This window comes from Rhinatrema bivittatum, chromosome 3, assembly GCF_901001135.1.
Source record: "Rhinatrema bivittatum chromosome 3, aRhiBiv1.1, whole genome shotgun sequence".
Classification (NCBI taxonomy): Eukaryota; Metazoa; Chordata; class Amphibia; order Gymnophiona; family Rhinatrematidae; genus Rhinatrema; species Rhinatrema bivittatum.
The window spans coordinates 486,596,639-486,619,993 of NC_042617.1; the positions used below are offsets into that span (position 1 = coordinate 486,596,639).

Sequence of the window (23,355 nt, forward strand, 5' to 3'; positions counted from 1 at the left end):
ATAGAGTTAATGTATATTAGGGGCTAGCATTTGTACCGAGGAGCTTTACTCCTTACCAGAGGAATGAGTCAGGGAAAGGGAGACAGAAGGTGCAGGCTTGCTACATTACTGTGTGCCCATGCGTAAAGAAATACAGTAATTTCAGCTAACCCTACCCTTGGGATTCCAAAAAAGGGAGAGGGTGGGGACTGGGAAATGCATTTAAAAAAAAGACGGCAAAGGTCAGCTCCGCCTCCGTTCAGTTTCAAACAAAAAGCAATGAGCGGAGAGTAAGAGAAAGCAGCCACTCGCTGTGTGGGGAGTAGCGTGACGGGTTCAGTAACTCTCACACACGCAAACGCACTTCAGGCTGTCAGAGCCGGGCGACGGGAACCGCAGGCAGGTAAGCAACGACCCTCCCGCTGCACACGCGCCGGCATCTGGGTGTAAATGACGATGCCCCTCCCATATCCCCCCCCCAGCCCACCCGAAAAGCCTGAATTTGCATTCCGGGAAGGAAGGTGCCATGTGCTGTCCTGGGATCCGCAGACAGTTGGGAGTTAATGACACAGCCAGCCAGACTCTCGCTATCGCCGCTGCCACCCCCCCGGCTTTCTCCCTCGTGTAATGTTCCGGGTGACGTATTGTGTTCCCACTAAAGCATGAGCTGAAAAAATGTCCTAAGATCCTGGGGGAAAGAGGAGGAAACAGCAGCTAGAGCAGCAAAATAGACTGTACCCCGCCACCAGGCCAGAAAAGTAATCTGACCAGGCACGTTATGAACAGCACCAGAGACTGACAAATGGCCTTTCTCGTAATTTAATGTTTTATTACTATGTTGTACTTTTTAAAGTCCTTTTTATTTTAAATCAGTTGTATCACTTTATAACACATGTAAAATTGCTGTGCCAATAAAGTTATGAGTCCTTGCGTCTTTGGGAGGAAGGGCTGGTTATCTGATGCCGTTGGCATGGTGATACATGCACGAGTTCTAAACTCAGCTGGGCCTTTAGATTAGGACAGGAGGAAAGAGAGTTGCTAAAAACCTCAGCCAGCCAACAACTGCAGAACATTGTCAAGAGCAATAACCTGCTGATAGTCCTGGGGAATGTTAACTACACCTCTTGTTGGGCCATTTACTTTCCACAGATTCCTACAGATCACAACATTTATCACGATCCAGTTTACTCCATTTTAATATTAAATAGCTAAGTTTTCAATACATTTGTATGCCAGAAATCTCATTCATATTTTTTGTGTGTTAGGCCAACTTTTTTTGAACTATCATGAACATGCAGATGTGGTAATGCAGTTTTAACATGATTTAAAAGCTGAATTCAGCATTTAATGTGTATTACAGTTCTCTCCCCTAGCCCAGCCATGCCTCTGGGAGCCCCTACATTTTGAGCTGCTAAATATTGTATAGCCACATAGTAAACATAGGTGGCTATATTTAGATGCTCAGTAGGGTTATATTCCTAAATGTAATTTCTAGTCACCTTACAACAAATTTAGGTCTGGATTCATCATTCATCGCTGAATGATGCATCCAGCGAAAATGGGGGGCGGGGGCGAAGGGGGGGGGCAGGCCTGCAAAATCCGGCAGCCTTCACACCCCCGTGGTGTCTTCGCTGCCGGCTTTTGCACAGAATAGCACCACCGTGAAAGGTGGTGCTATTGGCACGCTACTGGTGACAATAATGTTACTAATCTTATCACTGCCAGCAAAGACACCGCCGAGTCCGCCCCCTCGCCACCCCGACTCAACCCTGACTTGAATTTGCATGCTATCGCATGCAAAAAGGGCCTTTTCACATGCGATAAGCCTTTAGTAAATAACCCCGTTAGATAGCTAAATCCTTTAGAAAATCATTTTAATCTCTACTTGTAAGGATGTGCAGTATGTATGTATGCCTGTGGATGCTCCTTGCTTTGATTCTCTTTTGATGTTCATCTTTTCAAAGCAATACAGAGGCATTATGACATTTTCCGTTTTATTCACCATTTCCTTTCTAATAATTCCGAACATTCTGTTTGCTTTTTTGACTGCCGCAGCACACTGAACCAACGATTTCAATGTGTTATCCACTATGACGCCTAGATCTCTTTCTTGGGTGGTAGCACCTAATATGGAACCTAACATTGTGTAACTATAGCATGAGTTATTTTTCTCTATATGCATCTTCTTGCACTTATCCACATTAAATTTCATCTGCCATTTCGATGCCCAATTTTCCAGTCTCACAAGGTCTTCCTGCAATTTATCACAATCTGCTTGTGATTTAACTACTCTGAACAATTTTGTATCATCTGCAAATTTGATTACCTCACTCGTCGTATTTCTTTCCAGATCATTTATAAATATATTGAAAAGTAAGGGTCCTAATACAGATCCCTGAGGCACTCCACTGCCCACTCCCTTCCACTGAGAAAATTGTCCATTTAATCCTACTCTCTGTTTCCTGTCTTTTAGCCAGTTTGTAATCCACGAAAGGACATCACCACCTATCCCATGACTTTTTACTTTTCCTGGAAGCCTCTCATGAAAAAGATTGCCCTCTCCTCAATACACAATTATGGAAGGTGATCAGGGATGATTTTCAAGGTGGGGGATGAGAGGGACAAGCAGGACAGTTGCCTAGGGCAGTGATTCTCAACTTTTTTCCCCATTGTGACACACCTGACTGACTGCTCACACGTGTGACACACTGCTCATTACAATCCATGATGGAAATAAAAAAGGCCCTGTATTGCTTTTATTGTTAAGAATGACACAAGGAAAAGATGAGTATTCTCTCTGAACAGAAATTACATAAATAGTAAACCTCCCATACCAGAACAGCATCAACTTCCAGCACTCAAAACAGTAACCACCTTACCTAAGAAAAGGCAACACTAAAAATATTACACAGGCCTTCAAGCCAGGATGCTATAGAACCCTCCCTACACAGAAATTACCTACCAGCAGAATACCTCACCTCAGTCACATGTGCAGACCCTCAATTAACAAAGAATAAAGAGACCATAAAGCATAAATAGAAACATGCAGCCAAAAACTGAACTGGAAACCAAAACTCTATGCAGTGCAACAAAGGAAAAAGAGAAACATCACCAGTCTTCATAAAACAAATCAAATATAAAATCAGTAGCAGACAGCCATAATAATGAAAAGATTATTTCAAAACAGCTGATGAATGGAATACCCAGTAATTAAAAACATAACATAGGGAGGAGGAATAGCCTAGTGGTTAGAGCAGTAAGTCCATTGCCTCAGGTACAAAACTTAGATTGTAAGCGCTCTGGGGGATAGGGAAATACCTACAGTACCTGAATGTAAACCAGTATGATATCTCAATTGAGATCAAATGTCAGTATATAAAAATACTAAATAAATAAAATAAATGTATAGATGCCGATTTTAAATATTTCAAAACAGCAGACAGAAACTCCCAATAATTAAAAACAAAGTTAAAAAAATGTTCTATTCTCCATACCTGGAATATTGGATTTGCAGGTGCCCTGAGATTGTTGTGAATTAGCTGGGGGTTGCAAGTAACTTTTTCCTCTGTCACACACAAGGTCTCTCACATAGGCTTTCAATCACACACACATACTCTCATTTATACACAGGCTCTTGATCACACACAAACAGACAGGCTATCAGTCACATACACACATGCTGTCGCTCATACAGGTTCTCAATCACATACAGGTTCTCGATCACACAAGCACTCTGTCACACACACATGCGTCTTTCATACAACAGATTCTCAGTCATATATATATGCATTCTCTCTCATATACACACAAGCTCTCAATTACACACATGCTCTCTCTCACACATACACACATAGGGTCTCAAACACACATGCTCTCTCTCACACATACACACATAGGGTCTCAAACACACATGCTCACTCGTCACACTCTCCCCACACACACACTAGCAGCAGCAGCAGCAGCCAACTCTTCTTATAACCTCAAAAATATCCCATTGGCCGTGGGGGCTGACGTTACTCTGGGCCATGCTGCTTTTCTCCTTTGGGCCAAGGCTACATGCACTTGTAGCGTATCATTGTTTCTTCCTCCCGTGCATGTGGCCACTGCACACCACTTCCTCTTCCGGGCCGCGGGGGCAGGATGAAGAAAGCATGCTGCTAGGGCCGCTGACTCCAGCTCTCCTGCCATGTTTTGCCCAGGCTATCAGCAATTAAAGCCCCAGCGGAGGAAGAGTTCCTATCTCACTGGGGCAGGGGAGCAACGGGGGACCGGGAAGTGTGGCGGCACAACTGCGTGTGCTTGGCGACACACAGGCCTAGGGCCCCAGCACTACTTTTAGTGAAGCTGAATTGATGTCACTTTCAGAGTGCCCAGAACTGGCTGAGCCCTCTCCTAAGTTCAGGTCTTCACGAAGAGTTTGCCAACATGATCCCATTTTAGGAGCTGAAAATTCACATGGCATCAGAATATGACCAAAACGAACCAGAGGACAAAACCCCTTCCCAAAAGAACCCCCCTCTCTCAACCTCCCCACTCCAAGTGATCTTTTCTTACATCCACCAGCTTGTCTCATTATCCCGATCCAGCTCATGCCTTCTCTCTCTCAACTCCAGCTCGTCTTGCATCACCCATAGGTGAACCCCCCTCCCCTTACACACCCCATAATCTCTCCCTCATCCACTGCAGCTCATCATCTCATTTACATCCCTTTCTAGGCTCACTGCCCTCTCTCTCTCACCCTTTCCCAGGCTTACTTTCCTCTCTTGCCCATCCCCAGGTTCACCTTTTCTCTCACATACCTTCATCCTCTGCTCAGCTCCTCTTTCTCACCTGCCCCACCCCCACCCCCACCCAAACTGACTCCTCTTCTGTCTCTTCCCTCCCGAAACAAGCTCAACTTTCGTTCTCTTGGGCCATTCCCTCCTCCTCCTCTGCCACCTGGCAATGATATTTTTGATAGTGGTGCTGATCAGGCCGCCCGGGAGAGAACGGGCCTGCAGGAGCTCCACGTTTTTGTGCTGGGCTGGTGGTAGCAGGAATCAGGCTGCAGGGAGGGAGCAGGCCTGCAGAAGCTCCTCATTTCAATGCTGAGCTGGCACCAGTAGAGGTGATTGTTTCACAGAGAAGAGGAACTCTACATTTCTGTGTCAGGCTGGTGGCAAAAAGGATTGAGCCACACAACAGGTGTAACTTTCTGACTAGGCTGGCAGTAGTGATTGAAGTAGGCCTGAAATAAAAGTGTATTTCCAGACTGGGCTGCTAGTGGGAGCAGTGGTGGAAATAATTTTAAGGTATTTGGTTTCCTGCCCTGCACTTTCATTCTTGGCCACTATGCACATTAAGTTGTTGAGGAAAGTTCTCACTTGCTGTTTAGGTAAGCAGGTCACATGATGCTGTGTGTGTGTTTTATTTATTTGGGGTTGGGTTTTTTTTTAAACCACAGGGAAACGCAACCCTAGCTGGTGCGTTTTATTGACCCACAATTTGGGAACTGCTGCCTTAGTTTCTGCCCTGGTCCCCAGGATATCTAACACTGGCACCGAAAGTGATACCTTTTTTTTTTTTCTTTTGACTAACAGTACATTTCTTGACTAGCTTTTGGGAACTAACACTCCCTTCCTCAGGTTAAAACATAATAAGCAGGTCTGAGAAAAAGATTTATTTATTTATTTAACATTTTTATATACCGACCTTCATGAAAAAAATTCATATCAGATCGGTTTACATGTAACAAGGGGTAAAAACTTAATCAACCATATAACAAGAGGCGAAAGATACATATAACAAGGAGGTATTAACTTGGAGGGCTAGGATAGCCGGAGATATAGGACAGCATAACTGAATAAATTAGATAATGAAATAATATAAAGAAGGGAGGCATAAATAGAATGCCTAAACTTGGAGGGGCGTTTAGTTAGGAGTCAGAGTCCGGTCCAGTGGAGAAAATTGTTGGATATGCCAGTTAGGGGAAGGCTTGGAGGAAGAGCCATGTCTTGAGTTTTTGTAGATTTGTAGATTATTGTAGAGAATTGTAGATTACATTACAATGGTGTGAATGGGAAGAGGGGAGAGGAATGGGTTGATGTGTTTAAGAGAGTAGTAAGAAGGTAACAGAGGCCCAAAATTGAGTTTGCTAGTGTGTTTAAAGGGGCTACTAGAGACTTGGTTTTTTTATGTATATTGGAAAAATGAATATGGAATGATGCCTTTTTTGGACTATCTGAATACATTTCTTGACTAGCTTTTGGGATTAAACATGTCCTTCCTCAAGACCAGCAATAAACACTCGAGCTACTTATCTACCCTTAAACTAATCAATACTCACAATAATCTATAAGGGCAGTAAATATAAATATAAATTGTACTATATATCACCTTACAATATTTTATTTCATAACTTATTAAAAACACATTTGTAAATTACAGTACATTACAATCACATGTTAACCGTTTAACACATCTAAATATTTACTTACTTCCTCAAGTCCAAACAGAACAAGCTGGTCTGAGCCTAAAATATTTGCAAGAAAATACAAGTGAATCAGAAAAAAGCATTACAATGATAGGGAAAAGGGGAAGGGTGGCTAGTGTGCTGTTAAACTGATAAGCAGGCCAATGCAGTATCAACGCACATTAAACAGGTGCTCATGATTGAGTGCCCACTTCCTTAATGCACACCGATCCACCTCTCCCAGGCGCTCGATTTAATATTTAAATCGGGTGCACGGTAAAACGGAGGCGCTAGGGGGAAACTGTGCTTCCCTAGCACCTCCTCTGACTTAATATCGTAAAAATATCAAGTCAGAAGAACCGTGTTCTATGGCCAGCGCACGGTATCGGCCTAAAGTTGATAGAGGAGCAGTAGAATTATTTCTAGTAGTGATTTAACCTCCTGGTTTCTGTTAATCCTTCTGTGCCAGTTGTGAAATGTTTGATCATTTTAATTTCAACTGTTTTATGTTCCTAAATTGTTCTGCATTTCCTTTTTAGTTCTTCGATTATAAGGTCACTGATGCAGTGCTCTGCAGAGGTATGCAGGCCCAGAAAAAAAAAAAACTGAAAAACTGGAGGAAAAAACTTTTCAATTTTTTTTTTCTGTTAAGATTAGAAAGAGAAACATGTAAATTTTGCAGATCTTTCCACTTTTTTTTTCCCCTCCCAGACCTTCATATGTCTAGTGGTCAACTCCCAGAAAATGTTTTCTCACAGTGGTGTCACCCTGTTCTGTCACAGCAATTTCTCCAAATAGGTTTGCTTTGTGCATAATATGGGACTGATGTAATAAAATCTGTGCTAAAATCAGAGTTAAATTTTAGCATGGATTTTACATTATTCCAATATTAACTACCCCCCTTTCCCGGCCCTGCAGGATACAGGAATCTAATGACATGCAAATAGACCAGGAGATAAAAAAGTGTTGTTTGTTTTGTTTTTTTATCTGTGGTCTATTTGGATGCCAGTTCTTACTAAAACCAAAAAAAGTTTCAGTGGGGCACCAGTCTCCTCTCCTTCTCACCTAACTTCAACAAATTAGCAGTGCTGCAGGCTGAAACCCTTCCCATCCCAGTTTTTAAAGAAACTAGCCGGGCTGTGGTCTGCGAGCTGAACCCCCTCACTTCCATCCAAGTTGAAAATAAGAAAAAGTAGTGACCAACTCTCCAAATTCCAAACTCTCCTTCTGCTCCCATTCCAGAACTCCCAGGGAATACCCGGAGGAGAAGATCTTACCTCCTTCAGCCAGTGCTGCTGTCAAGCTTTCAGCTAGAACTCATTTAATCAGGGGCAGCGGAGCAGCTTTTTGTTTGTGGGGGGGACAAGCTCTGCCTCTAGCTCCACCCCCAACTCCATCCACAGCTCTGCCGCCACTGCCAATTACTTACTTTATGTCATTCTTTCTTATGTACATTCTTTGCATAAATCATAAATTTGAATCATTCATTCCCAGACCTACCAATAAAATACTTGATGCTAGGAAACTGTTAGGGTTTTCTTTCTGCCTGAGGGCAGGGATGGTCTGCCCTTGAGATTAATTTGGACGGACTACGGCCCTGGGTGGCCCACCCTGTTCCGACACCTATGAAATGTTGCCAACTCCTACCTGAAGAAAATCACAAGGTCCTCTGTGAAAAGTCTCCAGATTGGGTAAAAAGTAGCTGAAACCATGATGCGAAGTAGCTGGTGATCCTAAGATTGATGGGGAAGAAGGCGTGGCTCGCGCTCACATTCTCTTGCTGTCTGAGAAACTGACACACACATGCATTCTCTCGGTCACACACACTTTCTGAGCCATGCTCTCTCAGACACAGACATAGTCACTTTATCAAATACTCTGACACATGCACACATGCTTCTACTGCTGCTCCTGTGCTCACTTATCAAGTATCCCTCCTTTGGACTGGCTAGCAAGGACACCAGAGCATCATTACGTAATGTTTCTGCCTTTGTTGCCATCCCTTACCCAACCTGCAGCAACCATCTCCCACTTTCTCTTCCCTCTTTAGGCACTCACTGTCTTAATTTGCTCTGTCGCTTAGCAGTTGCCCTTCTCCTAGCTCAGCCTACCCAGCTCACACTGAAGCCTGACAAGTAGGGCAGGGAATGACTCCCAGCAGCTAAAACAAAATGACTGCTAATAATAAAACCTAGACCCGCGCCTTATCTTTTGTTCTTTTGCTGCTTTCAGCCCGTCCTAAGGTGATGATAAAGTTGCTGCTCCTGCTTTTTTTTTTTTTTTTGCTGGCTTCGATTTGTTCTCCTTGCAGCAGAGAGAGCATGTCTGCAATATCATTAGAGCCTCTGGCATGGGAGCTGGAGAGGAGAGGGGAGAGACTAAACCAGCAGAGCCTGTTCTGAGAAGGGAGGGGGACAGGACCCAGAAAAGCACAGCACTCTTGCCAGAAAGGCCTCATTCTCTTACACTTTTCAGCTTCCAGATTTCCTCCTTAATTAGGGGGCCCAGTAAAACTTTAGGAGAAGGGAGCAGTCGTTGCAGGTGGCTATCCAAATATTTGTAAGTGCAATGGCCCCTGTGGACGCCCCCACCCCCCCTTCTTTCCAATGCCTATGCATTTTACATTATTCACTCCTTCAAGGCCACTGATTGGTACCTCTTTGGTCAAATGTCAGTAAAAGGACCAATCCTCTTTCCCCAACTCCTGGTTAGAGAACGTAGCAGCCCTTAAAGCAGGACGTGGCACTGGTGAAGACTTTCTTTGCTTAGCTAGTAGCTAGGGACAAGAAGGGCACTGTTCATCCTCTCCTGTCCAGTCTGATTTGTCCCTTCAAAGGGGAGTTCCTCTCACCTCCACTCCTGAAGAACTCCCATCAGAAGTCCCAAAGGCAAAATTTTAGTCCCTGACCATCCCTTGCTGCAGAGTTTAGCCAGTCTAAAGAGGGAACTTGAGACACCACCATCTCTGGAGCATATACCAGGAATGCTTCCCTCAAAGACAACTGAGTACCTTGCCCTAATCACCACCTTCATCAGTGGGGTCCTAGGTTAGTGTTCTTTCACCTCTTGGGACTAATGAAAAATTTAAAGGGATCCCTACTGACTTCCTTCCTGATCTGCCAGAGCAGTCTTCACCACCACAAGATATCTAGTACTCCGAATTCTTGAACAAGTTAGGTAAAGCGTTGGGAGTCAACATCCGCAAGAACAAGGACTCCTGCTCTGAAGACTTCATCTTTTTCTGGATTCTGGAAAACACCATCCAAGTCTGCAGCAATCCTGATGCACTGATCCAAGGGGATTTGCAAACCAGAATGTGAGAGAGTCCAACATTCGACCTTCCAGCAGCAAGGAAACAGGACCTTAAATTCAGAGTTCAGCAATCCCACTGGTTTGGGATAGTTAAGGTGCCACACCTGTCAGTGGTAGTGGAGTTAGCACTGAAATGGGCAAAGAAGACCAGGATGGGAATCGGTGAATAGCTTTTGCCTATACATTTTTCTAAATTGCACACTTGGATACATTGAGCCCCATGCTAGCTGTTAATGTCTCAACTTTGTCTTATATTTGATTTCCTATAATAGTCTTGACTTTGCTATGTTTTATGTTGTAGCAAGAGATCATCCTGCAATTCCACTGATACTATCTCATAGTAGTAAAACAGGAAGGAACAGGTTGGTCAGGTTAGTTGACTGAAGGGTTTTACACCCTTCCTTGTTCCAAACATTTGCTATCTTTTAATTGCACTTACAGGGAAATGTGTTTACATTATAGAGGCTGATATCTAGCACTACTTTATTTAGCTAAATAAGTCCCTACTTATCCAGCTGAGGGGGGGGGGGGGCAGCTGAATATGTGGTCCCATTCAGTGTCTGCCACATAGCCGGATAGCTACTTAGCACTGGTGACATTTTACAAGCGGGTTGATTATCATTTGTTGCAGTTTGTCCTCACCAGAAGCCTTCAATGGAAATATTTTTTCTTCTGCTGTAATCATACCTGTATTGCAGAAACATTTCTACTTAGGTAATTATCCATGCAAAGGCTTATTTTCCAAAACAGTTGTTGCTTCAGGGTATGCAGCTACCAGAGGAATCTGATTTAGGTAATGCAGGGAGTGTCTTCTACAAGGTTATAAAACCTATCTCTATTGCTGAAATGATTGCCAGTTCCCTTACAGAAAGTAGATGACTTAACTTCCGTTCACTAATAAACATCTTTCTGATGGAAAAAATGTGAATGCATTAGAAATTGGATTGGCCTATGCAATAAAAAGCACGGAAAGCGGGCGCCGAAAAGTCAGCGCCTGCTTTCCTAATGTGCACATGGCGCCCGCAAGGGGGCGCCATGCAATACCCAAATTAGGGGGTCGTGCTAGCAAGGAGGTGCTAGGGTCGCTTAGCGCCTCCTGGCTAATACGACCCCGCCGCGGCTGCTGGTTATGAAGACCACTGGTAAACTCTATATTGGTTTTCATCACTGGCCATCTGCCAGTGATGAAAACCAACGCCGAGTTTACCGGTGTTGGTCATCATAACTCGGCGGTCTGCCAAGGCTTGTTTTTTTTTTTTTTTTTTACTTAAAGTACAGAAAAGCATTTTTTCTGCTTTTCTGTACTTTTACCTGTGCTCAGCTATTAACGACTGCTCCAGGCAGGTGTTAATATCTGAGAGCTAAATGTGCGACAGACACACCCTTTTTTTTTTTTTCATGCAGAGTGAATGAGTAATAGCCTGAGCGCACTGTATTGCATCAGCCCCCTAGTTTTCTGAGCAGTGTATAAGATATAGGAGTGCATTTATGCATATTTGAATCAGAATAATTATCTAAAATAACTTTCTCTGTCAGAGAAATAAAAAGGACAACTTTCATACAAATCTAGCCGGTTAACGGCAGAGCTTGCTGGCTAGATCACTTGAGGTGAAAAGTGTGTGTCACACATTGGGAAAGTGGGTGTGCACTTTTTTAACTGGATGAAACTGGTTGGAGGAATATCCTAAATATATAGGATTTTCAAATCTGCATATGTAGTTTTGCCTCTATTCCTGCACCCCCAGAAATAGCAGGGGCTAAATTAATGGGCACTTTTGTACCAATGTAGAGTGGCTACAAAAGGTTTGGTGTACCTTGCCACTAGGCGGCTTAGTGAAAATTGCTCTCAAGAAATAAAAACAATTTGAATTGTGCTGCAGTTTAGTTCTGTGACTCTGTTTTTTATTTCCTTTATACAGTGTCTATATTTTCCCTTCTCTCAAAAGTCAACCAAGAAATTAATGAACCCTAGCAAGGCAGAATATTCTGTGAAACAGAATTTTCAGCGAGGTCAGGAATGCAGAACAGGGATTAGTCACACAATAGCCTTTTTGGTTGCCATCTACTCCGTGTGCCGCGATCCCTGAACAATAATAGTTTTCCCTAAAAGTAAACTTGAACTTAGCTAAGCATTTATACATTTGAGTAACAATTGTATTTTTTTTTAATTATTGGTAGTAGAATTATAATTGAGTACTGGGGTCTTGTGGATGCAGGTCTCTTCTGCATGGGCATTCTAGGAAAACTTTTTAAATTATTCTGTTTTTAAAAGTGGAAGTAGTACCAAAGGAAATTGGACACATCATTTGGCAGTTCACAGAAACAGACATTGTGATTTTGATCTACATTTAATTCCTGAGGCAATGTTAGTACTTAAAATTTCTAATATCTCCTCTTTTTTTTATCAAGCTCACCCACCTTTAGCCTCTTCAACTTTATCTGTCTGGCAGAAGCTCAAACTATCTCCATGGAAGTTCTAGTAAGCAAGGGCTGTCTGACTTTATGCATTTTATCCCAGGACCCTCTGACAGATTTTATGCTATGATGCTCTCACCACCTCCATCCTGCCGTTTTGGTCCTTGATTCTTCTGTTTTACTATTTTGTACCCCTGATGCCCTGATTCCATTGTTTTACTATTAACATTTGGCCTTAGACTATGTCAGTTCCTTGTTTAGGATTCTGACTCAAATATTTAATTCTATGGATGTCTGGCTATTGTTGTACAGTCTTCATACCTGTAACCTTAACTTAATCTTATCCCTATTGATGTACAGCTTTTTCATACCTGCAAATTATTCTGTAATCCTGTACCTTGCTCTGAGTACTCCAGTAGTGAAGCGAATAACAAATCCTTGCAATAAATACATGCTTTGTCCATAATACTGCTGGGCTGATCTTTGCTAGAATGCCAGGTGCCAGAGATCACAAAGAATATATGAATACTTTGCAGACAGCAAATGCGTGAACTGGAGGGAAGGAGATTTTAAAATGGAGTAATGTATGGCTGTAATAAAAGAGAGAAAGAAAATAAGAAAAAACATAACTTGGCCATAAAAAGGAGATGTGGGGAGAAGACCCAAAAAGGAAGCTGCAAGAAACAGCCAAATCGATCTGTGGAGGAGTATAGCTGAGTGTGATGGTTTTGAAATAGCAGTCTAAAAACTGGGTTTTTTTTTAGCATTTGTCAGATGCATCCAGAACCAGTGGATTATGCACCTCTACCAGCAGATGGAGATTGAGCAAAGCTGACATTACAGTATATATACTCCTGCAGTGACATCAGCCTGCCAGTATTCTCAGTCTCCAGCAGATGGTAGATGTGCTTCTCCCTACTGGGGATTGCTTCAAGTTTTGGAAGGAGAAAGAAACAAGGAAACTTAATTCGCCCCGCTGTCCTGTGGTGATACCAAATGGTCCCTCCCCCAGTTGAGAATTCCTGAGGTGATTTCTGTGGTCCCTCAAATGAGTGTCTTGCCAGTAGCTGGTATTTGAGCTGGCGTGGGCTTAGCTGTAAAAAAAAAAAAAAAAAAAAGCTGAAAGGCAAGCAGGTGCAGGAAGCAGAGCACTGTGGTGACAATTTTTACCCTCTCCCCTCACAGCCAGAGACCCAGCTTCTATTCAGCTGGGACAGGCTGAGCTCAGGTAAAGTTTTTTTTTATAAAATTGTTTGAGAAGAGAAGGGGAATTGATTAGGGAATTCTTCCCCTCTCCCCTTTCCGGCTTTCTTGCTCAGCCACTGTCCCAGGACTACTCAATTCACCTCCAACTACCAGCAGAGGTTCGGGCTCAACTCCAATGGTGGCTACAAGAAGACCACCTAAGCAGAGGAGTAAGCCTACCCCACCTAACCGGATCTTGCTCACCACAGATGCGAGCCTGCGAGGGTGGGTAACCCACTCTCAGGAACTGACAGCCCAGGGACAATGGAACAAGAAAGAGGCGGAATGGAACATAATCCACCTGGAAGCTCGAGCAGTCAGGCTAGTGTGCCTGCGATTCAGCCACAGACTCCAGAGTGAGTCAATCAGAATAATGTCTGACAACGTGACAACAGTGGCTTACATCAACCGCCAGGGAGGAACCAAGAGCCGGCAGGTATCTTTGGAGATAGACCCACTCTTGACATGGGCGGAGATAAACCTACGAGGGATCTTGGCCTCCTACTTCATGGGAAAAGATAATATCTCAGCAGACTACCTCAGCAGAGAGCCTAGACCTGGCGGAATGGACACTGTCAACCACAGCCTTCCAACTGATAGTAAATCACTGGGGCCTCCCAGCCTTGGATCTACTGGCAACCTGCTCAATGCCCAAGTTCCCAGGTTCTTCAGCCGCAGACGAGAACCACAATCCTGGGGACTAGACGCTCTCATCCACACCTGGCCAGAGGAAGTCGTACTGTATGCCTTCCCTCATGGCCACTGCTGGGTAGGGTCATCCGCAAGAGAGAGCACCGCAGGAGACTAGTTTTACTAGTCACCCCAGACTGGCCAAGATGACCATGGTACGCAGACATGCGAAGACTACTTGCGGGGAACCCTCTGTGCCTACCTCCACACAGGGACCTTCTCCGGCAGGGCCCGATGCTCCACGAAGATCTGTCTCTATTCTCCCTTACGGTCTGACCCTTAAGAGGACCAGCCTGAAGAATCGTGGTTACACAAAGGCCATGATCCTGCTCCCAGCGCACAAGTATTCCACATCCCTGTCTCACATACGGATCTGGAGAGTATTCGAAGCCTGGTGTGAGAACCGCGGGATTCTCCCACGGACAGCCAAAACCCCAGGATCCTGGAATTCCTGCAGGATGGTATGAAGAAGAGGTTGTCACTCAACTCCCTCAAGGTCCAAATTGCCGCACTGTCTGGCTTCACAGCCGAAGTGGACGGCATCAGTCTCGCAACCCATCCAGATGTGTCCCGCTTCCTGAAAGGGGTTAAACAACTCTGACCACCCCTAAAGTGGCCGGTACCTCTATGGAATCTCAACCTAGTATTAGACTTCCTAGCACGGGGGGGCTTCCTTCAGACCAACACGTGGTCTGTCACCATGTCTCTTAACATTGAAGACGGCATCCTTGGTGGTTCAGCTCGTTGCATCTCCGAACTTCAGGCACTATCCTGTCGGGAACCGTTCCTTAGGTTCACGCCTAGAACCATACAACTGCGCACAGTCTCCTGTATCTTACCGAAAGTGATTTCACATGAACCAAACCATCTCGAGACCATCTTCCGATGAACATAAGGACTCTGAAGACTCACGCCTCCTTCGCCATCTAAATGTCAGCAGACTCCTAGTCAGATACCTGAAAAGATCGGGACCTGTGCGCAAAACGATCCACCTGTTCATTCTTCGCAGCGGGAAGAAACAAGGGGAAGCAGCATTGCGGGCAATCATAGCCCACTGGATAAAAGAAGTAATCAAGGCGGCCTACATAAGCATGCATAAGCAGGGAGCCACCTTCCCTAATCACAGGGCCAAAATCTTGGCTAAGATCTTCAGATCCAAATTCATTAGGTTAATAGGCCTGAAGGAATTACAAAGTGTTGGGTCCTGTCCTCCTTTTCCCAGCACTGTGATCCCTGCTACATTTTGCTCCCTGGGCAAACTGCCCCCCCCCCCCCCTTTTCCAGGTAACTGAATACAGCAACTAGAGACCTAACTAAATACTGCTTGAAGATCTTATAAAACTTGGCCATAAACCTGTCTAGACCTGGGGCCTTACCCACCTGTAATTTTGCTATCACACAGAACTTCCTCTGTGGTACCTTATGCATTTAGTAGGTCTCTGGCCCATTTGAGCAAACAAGGCAACGTTACAGACTCCAGATACTGCCCAATATCCACCTTAAATGCTTTTATCAGTCTTGTATAGCTTTTCATAAGATTGAGCAGATCTGTTCAAGATTGCCTCCCAATTTTTTTTTTTTTTTTAAGATTTGATTTTGCATAGATTGTTCCTTAATCCACCTCTCCAATAGGCACCCTGCCATGTTGCCATATTCAAAATACCTCTGTTTAACCATCTCCATTTGTCCTGCTATATCAGCCAGAACCAAGGATCTCAGTTCTTGATGCACTGCCTCTAACTTTACCCAAAGTATGTACATCTGAGCTGAGTTTGTTTCAAATCTAACTTAGCTATCTCCTGGTACAGCTGTAGTCTGGTCTTCTCCTCCCATTTGTGCACAAAAGACTCTCTAGATAGGTTTCCCCTGCACGACAGACTTCAGACACTCCTATATTACTGCTGGGCTAACTTCTCCTCTTCATTAATGGCCAAATACTCCAAAATGTCCTCCTTAACTGTTCACCAAAGGCTTTGTCCGCCAGCAGATCCTCATTTAGGCTCCAGAACTTCCTTACTATCTGGCTTCTTCCCACATCTAACTCCAACCACATCGGAGCATGGTCAGACCACGATATATTGCCAATCCCAGCCCCTACTGTTTGACCTACCAAAATTTTATCAATCAAAAAAATCTATCCTAGAGTATGAAGAGTGCAGTTGGGAGAAAAAGGAATAGTCTCTCACGGTAGGATTTCTCAGTCGCCACACTTCAATAAAATTCCACTTAGATATCATTTCCTTCAATCTCGATCTCTGCCATCTACTTGTGCCCGTACCCCCCCCCCCCCCTCCAAATTATCTAGGTAAGGGTAGCGTGTTAAATTAAAATCACCCCCAATCAATGTCACTTTCAACCTACCCTGTGAGAATGTTGGAAAGAGAGTTAAAAAAAATACCCCTTGGGGTGAATTAGGCACATAAACATTCACAAGTATAAATAACTCACCATGTATTACTGTTTTCAAAATCAGAAATCTCCCTTCGGTATCTCTAATCACAGCTGTAACATCCACATTCAAGTGACTAGCAAGTAAGATCCCCACCCCCCATATTTGTTACCTTTCACTGCAGAAGCATAGTATTGTGTAGGAAAAGCCTTATTACACCAATTTTTCATTTCTTGCTTTTAAATGTGTTTCTTGACAAAAGACAATATTTGCACATAATTCCTCTGCCTCTTTCCGCAGTAGCTTCCTCTAAGGGTTCACCCCCTTCGTATTAATAGACAATTTTTATGTGCACCATTTCCCCCAAATGTACCTCACCTCCTCCACCTCTCCAATCCACAACTTAAATGCCTCGCATTCGAACCCCCCCCGCCCCCAGCACACATATCCTCCATCCCTATCTCTCTCCCACTCCTACAACCCCCCTACCCACACACCTCTTCCCTCCAGGTTACACATCCGCAGCTCAAAACTCCCCTCTTAGTCCCACCTTACAACAAACTTACAGGGTCATTTATCAAATTGCGTTAGGGCTCTAATGCCTGTGATAATGCCATAATTCATGTGATACATAACGCATAGCGAGATGCATATGCAGGTTTTTTAACTTTAGTCAAAAGGGAGGAGTTTGGGCAGAGTTTATGAAAATGAGGGGTGTTTAACAATGCTTGCGATAGCATATTGCACTTTATCGCATGGTTTTAATGCCAGAAATAACTACACCTTTTTCCTGCATTATGCTGTGTGATGTGTCCAAAACGGGATTTGCGATAAATATCACAAATCCCATTTTGGGAAGGAGAGGGGAGAGGAGGGGAGTAAAGAGAGAGAGCCTCTGGGGTGGCACACATATTAGTCAATTATTTATACCACTGTAGGAAGGTCAACTAGTAACACTAGGTGAGATTTTGATGGTGGTCTAGGGTTTGGGGGTAGTTTTACATGCACAGTCAGAGGTGCAAACAGCACAGTACACATCAGTGAAGATTTGGAGTGAGAAAACATGCACATAGATGAGATTTGTAAGTTGTATTCTCGACCTAGCTGCTATCAAGCTAGGGAGAGAGTACAATGTACAAATCTCATCTTTGTGTATCTTTCCTCACTCCAGATCCCATCAAATCTTCACTGGTGTGTACTGTGCTGTTTGTACTTCCTGACTGTGCATGTAAAACTGCCCCCAAACTCTAGACCACCACAACCTCACTTCTAGTTACTAGTTGACCCTCCTACAGTGGTGTAAATAGTTGACTTTTATGAGAGCCTCATAAAGAGTCTGTCTCATTCTCTTGCAGCCTAAAACACGGAAATGCCTATTGCTGTATCTCAAAACTTTCCCTAACCACATCCCTTTTTTGTATCGCGGGGCCTATTCATGCAAAATGATAAATCAAGATCTAAACCCATGTCTTACCCATCTTCTCAGAAAAAAACATACACCCCTTTATCCCTCTCTTCCTTTTAAAATTGAAAAACTGTGTGCTCGCACAAATCACTTCACAGACACCTGTGGTCTGGCTCATCAGTATAATCACTCTGTTGATCCCTCCACTACTATCCAAACTCTGACACTTGCTGCTCCAGCGAATGGGGGATTTCCGTGACTGCTGCTTCAGTCATCTTGCTCTAAGCACCCTTTGCCACCTAAGCTGTTCCTCCCTCCATCTTGGAGCTTCCACCGGTATGCCTTGCTGCTCATCCATTGCAACCATTACTCCAGCATCTCGAAGAAAGAGTGCAACAGCCGCTACCAACTTTACTCTGGCAGATTTCCCTTGCACCATGAAGCTGAGACCAAGGGAAAAAGCCACCGGTATTTGATCACCTACTTTTTCAACACTGCGATAATTCCTTTAAACTCTCGGCGCTCTCTAATGGTTTTTGGGGATAGATCCTGGAACACCTCCACCATCTGCTCTCTCCAGATAATCTTCCCCTTTCTATGAGCTAGTTGAGCTACCTTTTCTTTCACAGAAAAATAATGGAAACATGCCATAATGTCCCTGGGTCAGTTTCCTCTTGGGTGCCCTTTGAGCCCTGTCCAATTTGATAACAGGCATATCTCTTGCTGCCTCATCAGAACCCTGGATTGTTATGAAGATGCTCAAAATCACTTGAAAACAATCTGAGTTCTCTGGGGACTCGGGGATCCTCTGAAAACAGGTCTCTGTCTAATCTTAGTTTTCAAAGTCATCCAGCCTCTCTTTCAGCTCTGCCACTGCTTTTGCTACTCCAGACACCTCCTCATAGCACTCGCTCAAATTAGTGTCTTGGTCATGAATTCGAGCTTCCAACTCCTCCACCCTTCTGACCAGCTTAGTGAGATTCCCTCGCAGATCTGCGACATCGTGTTCAGCTCGGCTTTTATAGCTGCAATATCCATTCACAGATCGGTGAACCATTTATGAAACTCAGCACGTGAAGGAATGCTCGCTTCCGTCCCTCCACTGAACTCTGTCACAGGCTCGGGGCCTGCCACGTGGCTCTCCTCAGCGTCATCTACTTCACACAGGCCTGTGGTTCTCATCACCTCCCAATTTGAGAAGGAGAACTGCTGTAAATCCACCTTTCTTCTTCTCTGCCATTAGCCACACTAGCACAGTGCACCTGCAAACGTAGCCGCTGCTTCAGGGAAGTTAACACTTTAGATTGCTGAAGATTGCTAACTGGGGCTGGAGCTGAGATTTTACGCTGCTATTCACCCAGCTGACATCTTTTCCTCCCTCGAAGAGTCATATTCTGAGCTTTTTATGGCAAGGGAAAGTGGTCAGAATAAAGTACTCTGAATTGGTAAAGCCTTGCAGATATGGAGGAGTGGCCTTCCCTGATTTTCAGTCCTACTACTGGGCAGCTTGGCTGTTGTGCTTGCAGACCTGGCTTGGGTCTCATGAACAGCAGCATTGGCTTCCACTAGAGATAGGTCTAGCTGAAGGCAATAACCTGGCAATCTTGCTGTATATGTCATTGTCTTAGCCTACTTATAGAAAAGTATGCAGAAATAACCCTGTGGTCACTCATACCCTTCAAATATGGCAGATTGTTAATAAAAAAAATGAAGAAAGATCTCACATCTTATGTTTCCATTAAGGAATAACCATTTTTTCTCTCAGGCTACCTTTTCTTTGGACATGGGAAGTGGGGGAAAAAAGGGGCTAAAACATTTAGGATAACTTTTACAATCTGCACAGATCAAACTTTTTTCGATCTAGTGATGGAATTTTCACATCCCTAATCGTACACACGGGTAGATTTTAAAAGGGTGCGTGCAGGCGTACATGTGCGAGCGCTACCCGGCGTGCACTCATGTATGCTCGATTTTATAACTGGCGCAGGCGCGTGCAAGTTATAAAATCGGGGGTTGGCGCGCGCAAGGGGGTGCACAATTGTGCACCTTGCGCATGCTGAGCCGTGCTGCCTTCCCCCGTTCCCTTACCTTCCCTTGCCCTTTCCCCCTACCTTTTTTGACTTCTTGTTGTGCCTGGAGCCTCTGACCCTGCTCCCAGACTACCCCCATCCACGCCCCAGGACTTACAGGCATCACGGGCCTTTTGAAAATAGGCCCGGCGCACGTAACCCTTTGAAAATCCGGCCCTCTATCTTTATTTTCAACTGAGAGGATATGACTAATCTTTAGGGGGATAGATCTACAGAGGATAGCAAGGGGTTGGAGGGATAGATCTCTTCTGATTAATGAGGGCCAACAGTTGATTACTAAGTCTAAACTTACTATAAACAGGTAGGGGAGAATGAGACTACATCCAGTTTAATTGCATCATGGAATACGGATCTGCAGGAGGGTTTGGACTGGAGTGATTGGAAACAGTTCTGACTTCTACCTTGATATCCATATGTGCTAAGAGTTGGGAGGTGTTGTACAGGCTAATACACCACAAATATATATCTTACCCCTATATTTTTTGCTGAAGCCTTGGTATTGTGTAGGCCCGGCCCAGAATCTGGGTCCAGACACCTGGGCATCAGTCTAGGCTGGAGCCCGGACCCAGGCCTGACACTGTAGCCCAGGCCAGATACCTGGAACTCAGCCTAATCTCAGGTTCGGGCCTGACAGCCCAGCCCAGAGGCCGGGTTTTGATGCCTGGGCTCTGGGTCTGAGCCTGATCCTAGGCAGAGACCCCGGCCTCTGGGCCGAGACCAGGATCCAGGCCTGATGCTGCACGAGGCCCCAGCATCAAGCCTGGGCCAAGGCCCAGGTGTCAGGCCTCAGCTTCCGAGCCGGGCCCCTGCATTAGGCCTAGGCTTGGGACAAGACCCGGGCTTCGAGATCTGGCTTGGCCCTTGGATACCCAATGGATGAGGTAAGTGACCTTAATTTTAAATGAATGCAACAAATAAGGTTTCAGGGCCCCCTGAATGAAACTAATTGCCCTTTTTTGAATTTTTAAAATTTGTTTAAAACAGACATACCTAATCAGTAGCCCCTTATGCTGGTGAGGTAGCAGATTAGATGGCATTTATATTCACATGTAGTGGAACTGTCTAGAGGTATATTATTTTTTAGAACAGATATTGTCATCCATTGTCAAGCAAATAGTAAACACACCAATGCAGAAATCTGGCCACACACTTGACCTCATATTTATCAACAAAAAAAACATCACGCACCAACATCCCATGGTCTGACCACAAACTGATCCACACCACACTCCAACTCAAAATCAACCACACTGAAACCAGATACAACAAAAAATACATCAAATTCCCCAAACCATGCCCCAGCCAAGACATAGCAGAAGCCCTATCCACTGCATTAAAAGACCTCAACCTCAACAATGCAAACACAGCCACCAACTCATGGCTCACCATCAATGTTGAAATCGCAAAATCAAAATGTCCTATCATCACCATAGAAATCAAAACTGGGAACTCCCTCAAAGCGCCATGGTACAAACACGAGCTGAAAAACATCAAGCGAACACTCAGACAAGCTGAAAAAAAATGGAGAAAAGACCCTACCCCAACCCACCTGAACAAATATAGAACAATTCTTCTCATCTACAAAACTGACATAGACCAGGCCAAACAAAAATACTACGCAAAGAAAATCCACGATCACCAATACAACCCAAGAGCCCTCTTCAACTTCATCACCAAGCTTACTCAACCCATCCAAACCTCACTCTCCAATGAGAATACTTCTATAACCTGCGACAAACTAGCACAGTTCTTCCTGGACAAAGTCTCCAAACTAATCACACCCGCCCCTCAAACTACTAAGGAGATATCTACTTCCCAGCTCACCACCATCCCCACCTGGTCCACCTTCGAACCCATAGCCTCCACAGAGATAAAAACCATCATACAAAAAATAAACCCAGCCACACACCCCCTCGACCCCATACCAATCACAACCTTGAAACTAATCCTAGACATCATAGCCAAACCTATAGCAGAAATCATCAACATATCCCTAGAGCAAGGAAACTTCCCCAAAGCCCTCTAATGCGCCATCATCAAACCTATACTAAAAAAACCCACACCTTGATACCAATGACCCTACTAACGTCAGAACCATATCTTACCTCTCCTTCATTGCAAAAATCATGGAAAAAACTGTTAACCATCAACTCTCTGAACACCTAGAATCCCAAAAATTACTATGCCCATTGCAACACTGATTCAGAAAAACCCTCAGCACGGAGACCCTCCTACTTACCCTTGCTGACTCAGCACTTAGAGTTCTAGACGCCGGCCAATCCTACCTTCTTATATTACTGGACATATCCACCGCATTCGACACCATCAACCACAACACCCTCCTAATTGGACTAAACGGCACCACAATCAAATGGTTCAGCTCTTACCTAACAAACAGAACCTACAAAGTAACCTTCAACAACAAAGAATCAAAACAGTTCCCCCTTTCATACGGCGTCCCCCAAGGATCATCACTTTCCTCCACCCTGTTCAACATTTACATGCTCCCACTATGCAAACTCCTCACTGACCTGGGCCTAGAATACTTTGTATACGCAGATGACATCCAGATCCTCCTCCCCACCAAAGAAGACCTACAGAACACCCTACTACAATGGAACTCCATCCTGGCTCAAATAAACTCCTATCACAATTATCACTCACCCGTAACCATTCTAAAACTGAAATCCTACACATCTCTAACAATCCCCCCACATGGAATATCCAAGACCATTCTTCCACTCAAAACAAAAGCCAAATTGTTGCAACAGTAAGAGACCTAGGCATCACACTAGACTCTGAGCTCAATCTGAAACCTTCATAAATACAATAAAAAGAGGGCTATTTCAAACTTCAAGTCCTCAAAAAAAATCAAATCCCTACTACTCACTCAAGACTACTGATCAATACTCCAGGCCCTCCTCCTTTGTAAACTAGACTACTGCAACTCCATTCTCCTTGGACTCCCAGCCTCCACCCTCAAGCCACTCCAACCACTGCAAAATATGACAGCCAGATCCCTCTCAAACAGCAAGCGCTCCACACATATCACCCCCATAATGAAAGACCTCCACTGGCTCCCCATAACCCACAGAATTCAATACAAAGCCCTTACCCTCATGCACAAATCCATCAACAACGAAAAGACTGACTGGATAAAGGACACCCTTCATCCATACACCTCTCAAAGAAACCTGCGTTCTAAAAACACTGGACTACTTACGGTCCCCTCCATCAAACAGGCACACCTCTCCTCAACGCGTGAACGCGCATACTCAATAGCAGGCCTCACTCTGTGGAACAAAATACCAACAAAACTCTGAACGGAACCCTCATCACAAAACTTCAAGAAAGCCCTAAAAACCTGGCTTTTCCGAAA

General features: G+C 44.4%; 1 protein-coding gene across 1 annotated transcript in view; it reads left to right on the forward strand.

Annotated features, from left to right (window-relative positions):
- Positions 1-239: 239 nt before the first annotated feature.
- PLA2G7 (phospholipase A2 group VII) overlaps positions 240-23,355 on the forward strand; it is a 121,321-nt gene continuing 98,205 nt past the window's right edge. Inside the window, exon 1 of the mRNA XM_029596058.1 lies at positions 240-382. The gene's annotated coding sequence lies outside the window, so the exon portion shown is untranslated. The remainder of the gene's footprint in view (positions 383-23,355) is intronic.